Here is a 17,799-nt window from a genome sequence, read left to right on the forward strand (position 1 = left end):
GATGAAAGAAAAGTGAGACCACCTTAGAAATAAGAGCTTAAAATCCCAAGTGAAGAAAGAAAGAGGAGAAGCTATCTTCTCAGATTAAAATAGCGAAAAATGAAGCCACTGAGTGACTGAAACGAAGTTTAACACGAAGATGTTGGAGAGCCTGCATATTAGTGATCTCAGTATGGTTATTTCTAACGGCAGCAGTAACCTGTATTAATGATAACAAATAAGAAGAATGATACACCTACTAATGAGTAAACAGCCACAATGAAAGGAGATAGAGTAGAATTAGAAGCAGCAGATGAGACAGATTTACATCACACAGTTTTAGATAATGACACGTCTTTAAATGGTTTCCACAAAATTGTTATTTTAGTACGTAGATACAATGGAGATTAGTGATTGTTATGTCTGCATGAAATTACCAACGTCAGTATAAGAAGGAGTGACATATCACCATTTACCATTAATATATGGTATATCATGTAGTGTTCTAGCTAGTCTGTTTTATGCAACGGGAAAGCTTCAGGATTATTATTCAAACTTGGATGTAGTATTTTCAGAGTTTCCTATTTGAAAGAATAGGAATCCAGTACATAATCAGGATGCACAGCTCATGGGTGAATTTATCTTAACAATTAAGTCAATAGATATAGTGAAGGCACACAAGAATAACTTAACATGTATGTTACATGAAGAAGAGAAAGTGTTTTTGAATTTAGTTGAGAAAAGGAGACAGGATTTCCAAAAGAAAGCTGCTGAACAGAAAACCCATGTACCACCATGGGCTGAGAAAGAGGGAATTTATGCAACTGGCAAAGCTCATGCTGCAAAGTCCCTAGAATTTCTGAAGAAAGGGAAAACCTGCCTCCATAGATTAAAGACAGATTATAATAACGTATTTATTGGTTCCAGTGATTGTGAACATAACTTCCTGATTTTAGGAGGTTGGGGACTAAAAGGGGGAACGGATCCAGTATTTCCTGGGGTTTACTACGTGTGTGGTAATAATGCTTACTATAAATTGCCTGCACAGTGGTACGGAAGCTGCTATTTTGGTCCTGTATTTCCGAAAATTTACCATGAGAGCTAGTTTTTCAGAAATAGTAGGGGACATTTTTGGTGCATTGATACCTTCAGTGGAAGTCATTCTGAATTCACATAGAATTTGTCAATTGTCAACAGTAGTTGATCGTCTCTCGACTGATACTGCTGTGGGTTTCTTGATGATAAATACAGAGATGGTTGCAATTAGGTCTATGGTTTTACAAAACCTACTTGCGCTTGATATTTTATTAGCAAAAGAGGGCGGAGTCTGTGGAATGCTGAAAGTTCAACATTGTTACACTTACATTCCTGACAAAAGTAAGGAAATTAGGGGATATATTGGGGATATATTAAGAATATTACAAAACTTAATGAACATTTGAAACCACTGGAGGTTGACAGTGTATGGGAGAGACTAACAAAAAGTATATCTTCAATAGGGTCTTAGTTTTCTGATTTAGGGAAAAGTGTTTTAGGTCAAATAATTCTTCCAGTAGTTAGCATAATGATGATGGTTTTAGCAATAATGATTTGGTGCAAATGTTGTAGAAATAAAGGAAGAAAATATGAGGTTAATGGAAAAGGAAAGAAAAGAAAGAGGGAATACGAGGAGATCCAAATAGAGGAAGTGAAAGGAAGGATATACAAAGATATGAAAGATTTAGAAGATAAAGATGGAAATAAGAAAGAAAAAGAGGAAATTGAAAATGAAAAATACTGAAAAGTGGCATCTGGTTAGGGAAGGGTAATTTTGTGATGGCCCAAAAATGCCATCAGAGAGGAGATTGATGAAGCAAGGACTCGTAGAAAAGAGACTTGCTCGAAAGCAATCCGCTCGTTTAACTCACTAACATGCTATTAATTAAGTTTTGTGTAAAACTAATGCGCACCACATGAACACGTTGGTTAGTGAAGCTTGCCTATGTGTTTGCTAACACTAATAACACGAACGAAGGACTAAAAATGCTTTAACGGGGAAATCTTTACTGCGCATGCGTCAACTGCATCTATGCAAAATGAAGAACTAAGGCTTGGAGGGATATTCATGCGCATGAGCAGAAGGCACTAAAATAGAGTCTTGAAGACTCGTGTGCAGGGATCCTGCTTATCTGATGTGAAAACTAGCTATTTTTACTAATGCTAATGTGGGTAAAGTAATAATAAGTAAAGGGGAATAGAGTAGAGATGGGTGGTATACAGTGAAACCATTTATTTTTTTAAAGTAACATTTGTCTTTCTGAATTTATCATTAGTGCGCATTTGGGCCTCTCGTGTATAACTGAAGCAAGCTGAGTCACATGACAGCTGTGCATGACTACTAAGAGTGGACCCGGAAGGATGACGCAGAGTTTGAATAAAAGTCAAGGTCGTGAAGTGTCCCAGTCTGAGAAGGAACGGTGGAAAGTTCAACTGAATGGACTTACATGTTAGACTTTTAAACAAATGTTGCAGATGAAATGTGAATGCGGATGGGAAAATAAAGCATGAATAAAAATTACGAGGATGGGTTTGTGAACAATGGGCTAACTGAATAAAGTGACATGTAAGCATGGTGTGATGATCTTCCCTCCTTGCCTGACCAAATAGATTTCGAATTTTTACAATATTAAAACTTTAGTGGGTGCTACATGAAGAATGATAATTGAGATAGCTTTAGTTAGTTAGTTAGCACAAGACGGAGATTTGCTGAATGCTGCAGAGCTTGGGATGCTGTCAGTGTAGCGGGTGATACTGATGCTGGGAGAGATGCTGTGAGATGCTGATGAAGAAGCCGAATTCAGAACCTTCTATCCTAATTTAATTGGGTTAGATAAGAAGATCGCGGAAGAATCTCGAGAAGGAAGAGAGTGTCAGAGAGGGATGAAACGCAACCGCCGGTGTTAGAGAGGTCATCTATCCTGTCCTGAATCGTGGCCTTTATCTCCTGATCTTTCCCGGGGGACCCTTACCAGCCCTTTGGCCAGGGAGTTGGTCTTCACACCATCCTTGGTAATTAAACTTTTGCGTTATTTACTGATGTTCTTTTCTCTCTGTCCTCTCCCCTTTCTGAGCATTGTGTGAGTTCAAAGTATGTGCTTGATGATTAATTGATTACATTTTCTCTCCTAAGTATGAAGGTGACTGCACTGTGTATATGAGATGGTTCACATGAATTTAATTTAAATAAAGGTTTTAAAACTTCCCAAGTCTGTGATTATTTACTTTAAATAAATAAGATAGAGTCAGTGTAAATTTTCACCATCAACTAGTTCAACTAATGGTCCATCAACCAGAGGAAAGAACTTTTTGATCAGTGAAAGGTTAGTTAGGAATAAGGAATAACTAATCTTGAATCATAAACTTTGACTCCAGCGGTTTACTCAATTGTAAGTGTGTTTATTGGCCAAGGCGAGTATATAGTATTGGAGTATCTGTTGTTGGTACGCCGCTGGATCAATACCATATGGTCAAAGTTGGCATCTATTTGTGAGCATCTGGCGCAGGCCTGGTCTTCCATGCCGTGCACTACATTGAACCTTTGTGGGGTGAGGTAAGTTCTACGGTGTATGTTAAACTGTATGAATTTAAAGGCTACATTCCTGGACACTTTTTTTGGGCCTTCTAGGATCTTCCTCCACTCCTTCTCAGTCAGTTGCCTATTTAATGTGCCCTCCCATCTCTCCTGTACTCGGGGCAAAGAGCGATGGGTCATCTCCGTTATAGCCAGTTAGAACCATTTTATCAGGTGTCCCATCGAGCCCACAGTTACCATCGCCTGAAAGCGGAACGGATGACAGGTTCTTTAGTCTCAACTCCCCACAGCTCTGTCATCGCCCCTGGTATTTTATTATACTGTCCCGGCGGTAGGTCGTGGTATTCCAGAAACTCACCTAGGGGAAGCAGTTCCCCATCTCAATAGCAGTCTCCCACTGACAACACTCCAGCGTCCTCCCAGCCTTGCAACTGCCGCAGTGTTAAAGGGGGACCCATCCCTACCTGTGGTATACCTGTGAGTGGTATATTCGGTGCACAAAGTGGTATATCTTTAGCCCTTGCTGTACATCTATCCCAACATGTTACCGCCACTGAAAGTAAGGTCCCCATGCTTTTGATCTTCTGGCAACGGTTTAGCATCCTAGGGAGCAGAGCCCCTTGTGCCGTATTAACCGGAGGTGATAGCGTTTCAAGCCCCCTTCCATCAAGCCATCCACTGGAGCTCTCCCACCACGTAGCAGGCTTCAAAATTGGGAGCACCCAGTCCTCCCCCTGCAAGTGGAAGTCGCAATGTTTGCAGGGATACCCTATTACGTCCCCCGTCCCACACCAGGTCCCGCAATAATGTGTCTAGTGTTTTAAACCAGCTTTTTGGGATCACTACAGGAAGGTTGACAAAAAAATACAAAAGTGTTGGTAATACTACCATCTTGGACAGTGCCACTCTTGCCATTACCGGTAATTTGAGTGAACGCCAAAAAGACACATTTGCCCACAATGCTCTCAGGACCACCTCCCCCCGAGTTTCCTCTCAAATAGATCTAACTGATGATGATAGATATGCATTCCTAAGTACTTGGATTAGTTTGATGACCATTCCAGATCCAGCGGGAAGTTCGGCGGTTGGACCAGGGTAGGATTTAATAGGAATACATAGGTTTTTGTTTTATTTATGTGAAGTCCCGAGAACTCAGAAAACTTTTCTAATACGCGCAACACTATCGGGATCCCACGAGATCCGTTACGGAGATACATCAGTATGTTGTCCACGTTTAGTGATACTATGTGGGTAGTCCCATCAAGATCCACTCCAAGGCTCTCACCTTCCTGCCTGAGTCGCTCCACCAGTGGCTCCATGGCCTGGGCAAAAAGTAATGGTGATAAGGGACATCGCTGGCGGGGTCCTCTATTGAGCAGATACCGTGCTACCAGTGCGCACTCTAGATATAGGACTCTCGTATAGGAGGCAAACCCACTTTGACCAACCATAACCCATCCTCATCTTTCCCAGTACTGCTAATAAAAAGTCCTATCTCAGGGAATCAAAGCTCTTTACAAAGTCCACAGCAACTACCACAGCTTCGGGGTACTCTCCCAAGTCCCTGTGAAACATGTCATTATATAATCTCCTCAGATTATTGGATGTGGAGCGTGAGGGGATAAATCCGTTTTGGTCAGTATGGACCAATCTCTGCATTTGTGGCAAAAATCTGGTCGCCAGGGCCTTGCTTAAAATCTTGAAATCGAGGTTTAACATCGACAGTGGCCTAAATTCCGTTGCATTTGCTACCTCTTTTTTCGTTTTTGGTAAAGGGATCACTAGCGCTTCTCTAATCGATGGTGGTAGACTTTCTCTCCTAGTGCTGCTGCATATACCTGCGCTAGCCTCGGGGCTAGAATGTCTACAGAGGAGTAAAATTCGTCCGGAAGGCCATCAGGTCCAGGTGTTTTACCCCGTGCCAGTGCTTTGATGGCTGCTCCAATTCCCCCTGCTTTTACCAGCAATGCCAGTGATTCCTGGGAGTCGTGATCTAGTTCCTGTAGTCTCAGCCCTTCCAAATATTCCCTTAATTTATCTCCCTGCGTGTTCCCTGGTATCCCGTATAATTGCTCATAGTATTCCCGGAACGAATCGTTGATGTCCCTTGGTGAGCAAATATGCATCCCCTTATGTCACGGATGCTTGGAATTGGAGCTCCCCTACTTTCCGGTCTGATTAATCAGGCCAACAGCCTCCCTGTTCTGCTCCCCTCCACATGTTGCCTTTCTTGGTATATGCGGTAATCCAGTGTCCTCAGCCTGTCACAAGTGGTATTGTACAGAGTCTTTCATTTGCTAATTGACTCTGCGCATCAGCCCCTCCCTCAATCTCTCTATCCAGTGTCAGTATCTGGGTCTTCAGGGCTTCAAGTTCCCGGGCAATCTCCTGTCTGGCTCCCATCACCTTCCCGAGGCACTGTCCCCAGATTACCACCTTAAATGTGTCCCATTCTACCAAGAGGGAACTAGCAGTCCCCTGGTTTTCTGCAAAGTAAGTGGCCATGGCCTTGGAGAGACATTGTTTAAAGCTTTCATCCTCTTATAAGGTGAGATCTAGTTGCCACAATGGGATGGGGGCCCTCTTGGGGGTAGGGGCGAATCGCATTAGCAAGGGACTGTGATCAGAAATAGATCTACCTAGGTATTCAGCCTTGGATAACATCGAAGGTAACCTATCGGAACAGAGGAACATATCCAGTCCCGTGTGTAGGTCGTATAGAGAGGAGTAGTAGGAATATTCTCTCTTTTGTGTGTTTTGCAATCTCCATACATCGGTCAGTTCCCACCCCGCAAGCCAACTCCTTAGGTCCTTGGCCATAGTGGGTGCTATCGTTCCTCTCAATGTCCCATCCTATGTCACATACACATTTAAAATCACCCCCCCAAAATAAAATCATCCGGCACCACCCCTGCCAATATTCTAGAAAGCCGTTCCAGGAAGAGGAACTGGTCACGATTTGGTGCATACACATTCCCCAGCATTATTTCCTTGCCTTTTAACTTGCCCCTAACCACAACAAATTTCCCCTCTGTATCTATTATTTTCCGGGAGACCTGAAAAGGGACCCCGGCCCTGAACCACACAAGTACCCTCCTCGCAAAAGCCGAGTACGTTGTTGCAAATAACTGCCCTCTTCATCTGCGTCTGAACCCGGCCACTTCCACCTCAGTGAGGTGGGTCTCCTATAGCATCACTATATGGGCTCCCTTATGTCGTATGTAGTTTAGGATACTGTAGCGTTTAGAGGGAGAGCCCATGCCCCGGATGTTACAGGTTAGGAGATGAAACTCCTCGGCAAGGTTATAGCCACTGGCCATCCCTCAGCATCAATACCACCCCAGCACCCCCTCTCGAGCCCCAACCCTCCTGACTGTTGTGGATTACCCGGTAAAGAACAACAAACCCAACTGTAAAACTCCCCAACCCACGAGCGGACTGACAACAGTCAGCTGCCCAAACCTGTAAGAAAAGTTAATTACGATTAGAACGCCACCGTCTACCCAATGTCGGTGCACTCCAGTGGGGGGTGGAAGGAGAGTCAAAAACTGCTTGAAGATGGTGTAATGTTCTTCTGGTCCCATTGATGGTACTGGGGATCCCCCCTATCTACTTCATGGTGAACATCTTTCTTTTTGCGAGTCAAACTTCCCTATGTATCTTTGTCGTGAGTGTCCACGGGCCCTGTCCATCAAGCAACATCATCAGCAGTGCATGGAGTTAGTTTTGGCAGTTCCGAATTATTTCCAGAGGCATCTTCCGTGGTAGACAAGTGATTTACTGGGTCAGAAGAGGAGTCTCCACTCCGATCTTGGACACTGGGTGAGAGCAACTGTACCAAATGTCCACCATGTCCTCGGGGATTTCAGATGAGCCACAGCCCGGTTACAGTGCTGACAGCGCTCGCCTCGGGCTCGCATCTCAGCAACCTGCCCTCCGTGCGGTGCAGTCCCAGGCTTCAGCTGCGCCTCGGAGCAGTGTCGGCAACCTGCCCTTCCTCCTCGCCAGCAAGTCACAGGTATCGGGGGTCTCCCACCTTCAGTTTAATCAGGATTCATGCAGGACCAGGATGGAGCTTCACAGTTAAGTGTCCACCATGATCGTGGTTCAAGCCACGCCCCCCTTGCCACATACACATATTTTATTCTCGTTCCAACATCATAAAAGAGGCAGGTGTTCTTGGAGGTGGAATAGAAATTCCCTCTCTAGTCACAATTGGTTTGTCTTTTATAAAGAAATTCTTTATTTTCTTAAGCAACTTAATTTTTCTGGCTCTTTACGCTAATATATCTCACCAAAACAAACAAGGAAACCTTTCCGTAATTCTACTTATTCTATTTGTCAGTTCTTGTTCTATACCAGCGCAACTCACACCAACCGTCCAATCACGGCTCTCTCCGTAATTGCTATCTCATCCAATACCAGCGTGGCTCTCACCAACCAACCAATCAGAGTTCAGTACATGCCCGCTGCCTGACCAATGCCAGCACCTCCTTTTTCCTTTTTTTTTTACGTCAGTATTACTCCTTCTACTGATCCCTCCCTTTACAAAATAATACGCAAATTTATTTCTAAGTACTCTTAATCAAAAATTCCATTAGTAACACAAAACAATGCTACCTTGTCTGTTCCACTAATAAAGAGATATGTGAGAAGTTGGCCTGGTATATGCTGTACACTAATTAAAGTGGGCACCTTGTACCAGTCCAAACAACTCTTATTGATGATTAGGTTAAAGACAACCTTTATTGAAAGCTTTCCTAGTGGTAGCTATGAAGAGCAGCCTTCAGGCTAAGTCTTAAAGGAATGTAAAGCAGCTTGGTTTACCAGATTATAACCTCTTGAATGACCAAATGAAAGGAGAACCACACAAGGTATATATATAAAATATATGTATTTATTAGTAAACACTCTCTACTAACCTCTTTATGAGATTAGAGAACAAGATGCACAATATTAAAGCACTAGAAGGACAGTAAATAGCACAATATATAATTGGCCCCAGGGGGGACCAACCCATATATTAAGAAAGTGGTATAAGAACCACGACTTGACTAGACCCAGTGCCTAGAGCACGTAGAATCGCTGGGACCCCAAGGAACCACCCAAGGTAGTGACACAGGGGACCCACGGGGGACGCTTGCAGTGTGAGAACACAGCCGCGAGCTCTGTACAATCCTATGGGAAAGTCGCTGTTGGAATTTTAAAGATTAAGGACACTTAGGAGAGGACTTGGAGCAAACCCTTTCAAACTTAGAAGGTTCTAAGGCCAGCACCCATGTGAGCACTGGAGTACTCGTGTTACCTAACCCAGGAAAGCCGGGTGCATAGGTGTCAAACGGTGTCGGGGAATCTTCGTAGTTTTCTATGGCGAGATGCTGCAAAGTGCTGCTGCTGTGAAGAGGAAAAGTGTCTGGAGTGATACAAGCCTGGATTGGAGCTGAGAAGAACCTGAAAGCAGAGGGGACAGAGTCTGGGTCACTTCAGGGTGACCAGGGGCACGGTGAACCAATGCTTACCAATGTCGGGTGTTTCAGGTGCGAAGAGGTGAAGCTTGACTTCGCTGCTACGGGGACCAGGAGATGTCGACGATGACCAAAGTCTGCAGACAAGCTGTCCCACAAAGGATGTCGAGTGCTGGGGGGTCGGTGTCCAGATTGGAGACCAACAAGCTTAGGCAACGGCAACCCACGCGGTGAGAGTAAAAAGGCTTCGGTGTGGACCAGCAAGGTCCTGTGGACTCCCCAAGCGATGGAGAGCCAGGGGACGTCTGGAGCAATCAGGTAAGCCCTTTGAAAGTTAAAGTACCCTTCTCAGGGACCCACAAGTCGATGGACAAGGGATCGCGAAGGGACCTCGAGAGGAATCACTAAATACCAGCCCACGGGACACTCATGGAGTGTAGGCCAGTAATCTTCGGAAAAATCACTGCTCGGGGTCTGGACTACAAGTAGCCCAAAGCACAGCCTCAGGGATCACCAAAAAGCATATGCTGCTGCAAATGTGCACGGTGTCCAGGGGTTCAGGTTGCACGGTCCCCAGAGGGCTTTGGATCTCAGGTTTGCTGAGAGCATGGATCAGCCTCAGGGAAGCTTGGAAAGCCACCTCCTCTGTTGCTATATCTTCGAAGTCCTTCAGGAGCTGCATAGTTGCAAACCGGACAGATGCGTCTTTGGTGCCTGCCTTGCAGGGGAGTAACTCCTTTACCCTAAGGGAGATTTTTCGGTCATCTAAAGTCCTGTAGATAGTTGTGGGATTCTGGGCAGAGTTTCGTCCAGCTAAATCTAAAGTCCTGTAGCCAGGGGTTCCTACTTTATACCCAAGGAAGGGGTGGGACAAACTCTGGGGACCCACCTATGGGAGGGTCAGGACAGAGGGGTGGCTACACCCATGTCGTTTGTCCAGTTTTGCACCAGAGCAGGGGCTGATAGCCCCTGCAACTGGTTTGGGCTGGACTATGCACAGGGACACCAAATGTGCCCCCAGTGCAGACATCAAAGCACTCTCAGAGTGCACCCACCCAGCCCCAATACACTAAAGCCTGTCTGGGAGGTGGTCACACCTCCCTGGGACAGGAAACCTATTGTCTAGCCGTCCCATGCCCGACTTTCGTCCAGCAGCAGGAGGGCAGACTTGTGTCTGTGGCTGGCAGCATCCCTTTTGTGATGCCAGGGCTTTCAAAGCTGGTACCGGGTGTACGGTGCTGTCATATTTCTCCCTCCAGTTACTGGTATGGAGGTATGAATCCAAGGTGTTTGACACAAACACAACATGTTTCCATGCAGCCGTTTTAAAGTCAGCATTTACCGCAAGGTTATAATGCACTTAAGAGTATATGGTATGGCTGCATCCCAGACAACCCCGGAATAGAGGTTCCGAAGGCTGCAGAGGGGTTCTGCTCATGCAGGTGCACCCTCTCACATAAAACCCAGCACCCTGCCTTCAGGATTGATAAGGCCTGCAATAGGGGTGATTGATAGGTTTATATGTGCAGTGATTATGGATAGATATAGTGAACCTATATCTAAGTAAGGGGTGCATACACCACCTTACAAAATCTGCTGTAGCAGACCTGTTTTGTCATTTTGAATGGTCTCCCAGGGGTAGCATAATACTTGATGCAGCCCCTGAGAGGCCTCTGGGATACCTATGCCCTGGATATATAGTATACTATATACTTGGGACTTATAAGGGTACCCCAGAATCCAATCTGAAGTGTACCTAAAGTACATGAACAACCAATTTAGGGAGAAACCAGATAGACTGGGGTCCTGATTAGCGGTATCCCAGTAAAACTAAGTCAAAACCAGCAAAACACCAGGCAAAAAGTGGGGGTAACCATGCAGTCAGATTCCACCTTCCTACAAGATAGTCTTCACTTTTCCGAGAGGTTTTCTTCACTACGAGTAATAATAATGACCAGCGCTATTTTACCGTTCAAACCAGCTCCGGAAGGACCTATTACTCCTCTAGGGGAAAGGTCAAAGTTTTGCAGGAGGACTTTTAAGTGAGAAAAAAGGTCTTGGTACTCCCCTGGGGGTAAGGCTAGAGTTTTGGAAGTGGACCCTTCCCTATTTCAGGCACTCGACTCACATACGAAATTAACCCTAATATAACACCTACAGCCCTCCTTAGCTTTGGTATTATTACAACAGACAAAGTACTTCAGCAGTGGGATTTCTCTATCCACACTCTTCTTCTGCCTACTTCAGGCCAAATTCCATTCCTGGGATTCCTCAGGTAGCTCCATACCTGTACTTCTAGACAACATAGAGCAGGACACTAACTTTTTCGTGTTAAGAACATATAATCAAGGATCAATAATCATTACCAAACTAATCAATAATTAAACTGTCCTCTGCTACCAGAAAACTGATCCAGCACAACCCAATACCTGATCAGGGATCAATACTCAATAACATCACAATATAATGGCCCATACACATTCACCCACATCCCTGATGCGCTGGGGGTCAAGTTTTAATGACATTAAATTTGTTTCCTTCACAAATTCATGTTTGACATCTCTGAAACTAAACCTATACATCAACTATCTTTCTTCTTGGTCGATAGACGAATTAGTTGAAGATTTGATGGTAATGATAATACTATCTAACTATCAAGTCAGCTAAATGATTACAGATTGTCTGTAAGATTAATAAAGCGTTATCTCATATTAAATGCTCAATGCATACAGTCACAAATGCAAACAATGAAATCTACAAAGGGAGAGTAAACATCATCACAATGCAAATAGAGTCATTCTCATCACAATAATCAATGTGCACAATGAGGAGTGGACAGATTAAGAGACATCAGTTTCAGCAAAATAATGCGAAACAAAATACATATATCGGTGTGGATAGATCAAGAGACATCAGTTTCAGAGACAAAATTATAATTGCAAATGATTATGCAATGAACGAGTCAGAATAATACAAACCCAAAGGATCTGTGAAATACCACCCCCCTGGCCAAGGAAGTAGTGGGGGTTCCCTGAAATAGAGTCAGGGAACAAAGATTCCAGGGACAGGAACAGGACACGACAGGAATAGCTGAGCCTCTCTGCAAACCAACGGACAGTGACGCATCTCCCCTCTCTCTCTTGCTGCAGTTAGCCTAAGGTGACCACACCCCTAAAGGCACCCCAGTTATACCCTAAAACCTACATGTCCATCCCACATCAGTTGAAACATTTCACGAAACTCAACAGTTGATTGGCTTGTTCGGGAGGTGGTCTTGTCACACCATCAGATTCCCATTCATGACTACCATAGACTATTGTTTTACTTCTCTTCCCATTACCTCAGTTCTGACTCGTTCATACATTTAATACATGTAGCAGATTAAATGACATTCTCATAAGTCTTTCGGCTATGTCCGTGGAAAAGGTTTAGGTCCCACGGTCAGTCACATCCCCTTGGCAGACACTCAATATTGTCTTTCAGCGCATCGGCCTTGAACTTCTGTGCCTCATCTGCTGTGCTTAGCGCTTCTGTCTGTACTGACAGGTCAGTTTCACTCTGTTCTCCAACCCCTCCTCTATGCGGTCAATTTAAGAATAATGGCGGCTCATTCAGCTCACTGCGACACATGGAATATAGACATTCATTAATTACACAGAAATGCACTTTTCACTGTTATGCCTATGCTCATTTATGTTTTTCCTAGCATAACAAGCAGCATTATTTATTATTTCAAAGCAAAATGCAAATGCAGACTACGAATTTCACATGCGGCCTGGTCATGCATTATTTCTCGTTTCTTTCAAAGGATAATGTAAATACGGTTTTAGATCTTTCATGTGTTATCTCATGTTAGTGTATGCATGCGCAAAGCATTTTTCCTTGTGTTCATGTAAGGTGCACATTAGTTTTCTATTACTACCTACTGTTAGTACGTGTAATGGGGGTTTCAATCCAAACAAGTTTCTTTGAGTGAAATCCTGCTTCATCAAGATGAAGCTCCCACCTAGATCCACGCAGTAAAAAGCATTACATATTTTGGAGAAAACAGCACATGCCAAGGAGAGGGAACAATACCAGAATAAAACCAAGAGAGCAGTGCATAATCTGCAAATGCTCAGGGGGACGTGGCCAGCAGCATGGCGGACTAGACATGTCCGAGCGGTCCTCTGATGGCCCATCATTAATCCTGGGAATTTCTTTCCTCGCATGAGAAATCCAACGACCTGTCACAGGTGCTACAGAGCCGGGCATTAATATGAGTCGGGGAAATTGGTCAAATAAAGAAAACAAAAGTGAATAAGCGCAAACACCTGACTTTGAATGGCGAAGGCAACTCTGACACAAAATGGCGGCAGACTGTGAAATATCGTAAACGCTCCAAAGAGGTGAGCCCGGGGGATCGCTGAGCAGTCGGACTTACTACGGGAACACAGTAGAGTGAAGGGGGAACTCCCGGAGACTCCACCAGGGTGGAGTGCTGTGTGGAACACCCCTGGACTGTTACTGGAGACAGTCATAGCCGGGAGGCCCATCAGCGGAGGAGGGTCCACAAGAATCTGAGGACCGGGCCAGAAAGCAGATGAAGCACAGCGAGTCCAGGTGCGGCGCACCCCCCAAGCTCCCCCACGAGAGGCAGACAGCTCAATGGTGTCCGAGGTGGAGAGGTGAGCCAGGGGGGCAAGTCTTAAGGAGGATTGGCCCGGCGAGGCGATCCAGCGGCTCATTGCCAGAGGGAAAGAAGACATCTGGCCGAGTGGAATACCGAGTCCGTGGGACACTGAGAGGCTGGTGGGCACAAAGAAAGACTCATACAGTGGCATACCGAAAGCCAACATCGGCACTGGCCTTTCGGCAGGGCCCCCACGCAGAGATCGCTGTAGGCGGCTCCCGCACACATAGAAAGGAACCAGTCACACGTTGAACCTGGGGCCCAGCACTCAAGGACCAAGGGAAGGCAGACTCCGGTCCCCTCCCCTCCCACGAAAGAAGAGGTAATTCTGGAACCGGAAAGTAACACTCCCAAGAGACAAGGGTAGGGAAGACAAGCGACACAGCCCAGCGAGGAGCAGCAGACCCACAACTAAAAAGAGTGAGTGGTTGGGAGGGGCTGAAGAGATCATATGGCGGTGACGGAAGGTAAACCGTCTTTTGACTGTGCTGGGGGCAGGTGGAGGGGGCAGAGGTGTGAAATGGGCGGGGGCCTTAAATAGGGGACCGTGCCCTGCGGAGGCAACGTACGCCCCCCCCACACCCCTAGCATTAAACTAGCTAAGCTTCAAACTGGATGCCCCTGCCAATCTGAATCATGGGCAGAAAAGGGAGACGCCGGGTACTGGGAGTAGGGGGTCCTCTGCCAGCTGTCATGAACTTGGCCCTCACCAGTGATCTTGGCAAGTACATGAGGCTAGTAAAAGAGTAGAACCACGCAGTGACACAGGTACACTAACCGGTGGAAAAGCGAGGGCCTCAAGGAGTGGGCAGGTAGTGGACAGGACTAATCTAATGCCCCCTCCCTTTCCAGTGGCCAGTGGGAAGACACAGGAAAATTAGAACACCCGCAGAACACACTCCAGGTGGCAGCCAAGCTACAAGACGGCACCAAACCGGATAGTAAAGTGGACAGGAACCAAAACCCGGCAGGAAAGGAAGTGGGCCTCCCACAGGAGATAAAACCCAGCCACAGTACGTTTTCTTTTTGCCAGTTTCATTAACTATTGCAGGAAACATGCCCACACCTAACTTGCATCTTCTCTCAGAGCCGTGATCAGCATGTCTAACTTTGATTCTAGCCACTGCCTCACTGTATTTCTGACCTACTTTTTCACTGTTTTCCTCTTCTTCTTAATCGCCACTCAATCCCCTTCATTTAAAGCTTCAAACTGTGTTGTGACTTCTTTTCGCGAATCACTTGTTTCAAATAGTCACGCTTTTTTGTCATTAAAGATGCCCTCTAAAGGAAACTGCTAATTCTCATCACCAGATGTAGTATGAAAATATACGTACGTCATAATTTCAAACACAGGTGTATTCACAGGAAGAATCTTTGCACCTTCTCTAATAGGAACAACATTAAAACCTTATGGCTTTTTCAATCTAGAACCCATTTCTTCCTATCAAAAATATTCACAACAATGCAAAAACAAACAAATGAACAACCAACCAACCACTGTGCAGCTATGGCAAATGTCAACCAATCACAGCATGACTAACAGCTGCAAATGACCAATGACAATGCAATGCATAATGACATTTCACCAATCCCTGCGTGGCTCTCTGGTGACTTTAAAGCAATTGCAATGCAACTTCTCCATGAACCAACATCAAAGCAATGCCTTTGCCATCATACACAAAAACAAATAAGCCCTAACTGGTCAACCTAAATAAGAGGAATGAAAAAAAAAGGTGAATCTAAATAAAGATCAAGCTCACAAATCAAAGAATTGGTACCCGTTCGGCACTGTCAATCACAAAAAGGCAGTCTAATGACAAGCAGCAACCCACCTGATTAGGACAGCACGTTTACTCCTGTGCACCAAAGTTTAAATGAATGCCTGTCTAATCCGAGTCAGAACACATTAAACTCAAAGATTCTTATTATTTCAGAAGCCCCTAGCTCTGTGTTTTTGTGGCACCTCACATAACCACTTTCAAACAAGTTCAACAAAAAATCTCGAGATCTTGGATTATGACGCTATTTGATTACCTTAACCAACAATAAACATAGAAATTCAATATTCTGCTTGAATGCAAAACACAAATCAGATCCTAACTCACAAATATGACACAATCACCAAAATCACAGTAATCAATCCTCCTAATGAACCACAAATCAAGAGCAAATAACCAAAAATATTACATACAATGAAATTAAAAACTCCATACAAATTCACACTCTTGAACTACAGATCCCGCTATGCACTACTAAAGTATCACAACCCTTCTCATACTCACATTCCTCTGCTCTAGAGCAATTGGGGAATGCTGAAATGCCAAATAAAAACCAAACTTCATCTGGTCAAGGCAATCGAAGAGTGCAAACAGATTTTAGAACAGGGGCAAAAGATATCTTGGGAATTATCTGTTATCTTATCTTTAAAATCCCTACATGGTCCACCAAAAACTGTAGGCACTAGCTCTTTGATAATCTGCATTGTAGCCATAATACTCACAGGCCCAGATGCAGGGTCAGAGAAGGTGTTGTTCTCAAGAATTAATGAGGCAATGTATACCTAAAGACAAGATTCAGAACAGCATTTCAAAATACAATTGAAAAGTAAGAATGGACTCAAAAAGTGAGTTTAAGATCGGGAAATTTGGAAAGCCATGAAGGTTCATTAAAATATTGAAGTGCAATATAGAAAGAATAAAAATAGCAGCATCTAAAAAAAACAGTTAAAGGAAATAGAAATCTATTTGCCATGATGGCTCTTAGAGTTCAGCAGCTTTAAGCTAAATCTTCAAAATAGACTAAGACTCAAATGTGCAGCAGACTGACAGAGATTCGGGCAACATCTCTAGTAGGCTTTATGTAGCCAGTTTCAGCCCTAGAAAAGTTAGATTTTTCACAGCCTGGTGACCAGAAAATCTGGATTTTATTAAGGACACAGAGGCCAAGATTATGCAAATCTCCTTTATTGCCACAACTCAGCAGTAGCAGTGAAGAGAATCTAGAACTTTAAACAACATTCCATTATAGTATATAGAGCATGAGCACACATCCATCTTCCTTCTTTGTCTTAGTCCGGTGCTGTGAACAGAAACATAACTTCGAAAAGACGTGAAGGACTGTCTTTAAATAATAGTAATCCATAGGTGACTTATTCTGGAAGAAAAAGAGGCACAATAAGTCAAAATGAAGAAACCCAGGGAGGGTTAACAAGTGGTGGGATAATCTTAGCCTCCGTGTCCTTAATCAAATCCAGATTTTCTGCCCACCAGGCTGTGAAAAATCAAAATTTTATGGCATGACACGGAGGCCAACATTATGCAAGTTTAAAGTGAATTAAGCAAATTGTCAATCACATTATTGATTGGTCTAAAATAACATTTTTTAAACATAATTTCATTTGACCAGTCAGCGTCTCTAAGAATATCTTGGAGTCTTCCTCCTAACATAAAAGCGTTAGAAGCCTATGCGCCTCTGAGGGATTGTGCACCGAAGATAGACACATCAACACCACTCTTGCTCATCACTTCTTTCACCCATCTTGCAAGTGTGGGAGATGAAACTGCTTTATGGGGGGATCTGTGAGAGATCAGTAATTAAGTTCCAACACCTCTCAAAGAGGCAGTTCTCTTTTCATACTCTTTTAGGCATTTGACAACACACAAACTTTCATTCAAAGAGAAGAAAGGGTAGAGAATTAAAGATGACATAGTTTTTGTCCTTTTCCTAAGATAAAAATAAACTCCATCAGGCTGACAAGCTCTGCTAGAAACATCTAAAGCCTTAACATCAGAAGTTCATCTAAAAGAAACTAAGCAAAGCAATACAGTAAGCTTGTAAGAGATACGTTTAAGAGAAAGGTTAACATTGTCTCCCCAAGAGGATATAAGTTGTAAAACATTTCTTATGTCCCATATTTAGGGGTTGGAGGGTTAAGAACCCGCATACTTCTCATAATTTTCTTTGTTAAAAGGTTTTGTCCCACCGAGACGCCAACAACTAAGGAATGACCTGCTGCTATTGCTGCTCTATAGGCATTAACCTTTCTGTAAGATAGGCCAGAAGCAAACAGTTCCGATAGGAAATTAACTACGTGAACTAAATCCGTTGAAACA

The sequence above is a fragment of the Triturus cristatus genome, chromosome 6, assembly GCF_964204655.1.
Source record: "Triturus cristatus chromosome 6, aTriCri1.1, whole genome shotgun sequence".
In the NCBI taxonomy this organism is placed as follows: domain Eukaryota; kingdom Metazoa; phylum Chordata; class Amphibia; order Caudata; family Salamandridae; genus Triturus; species Triturus cristatus.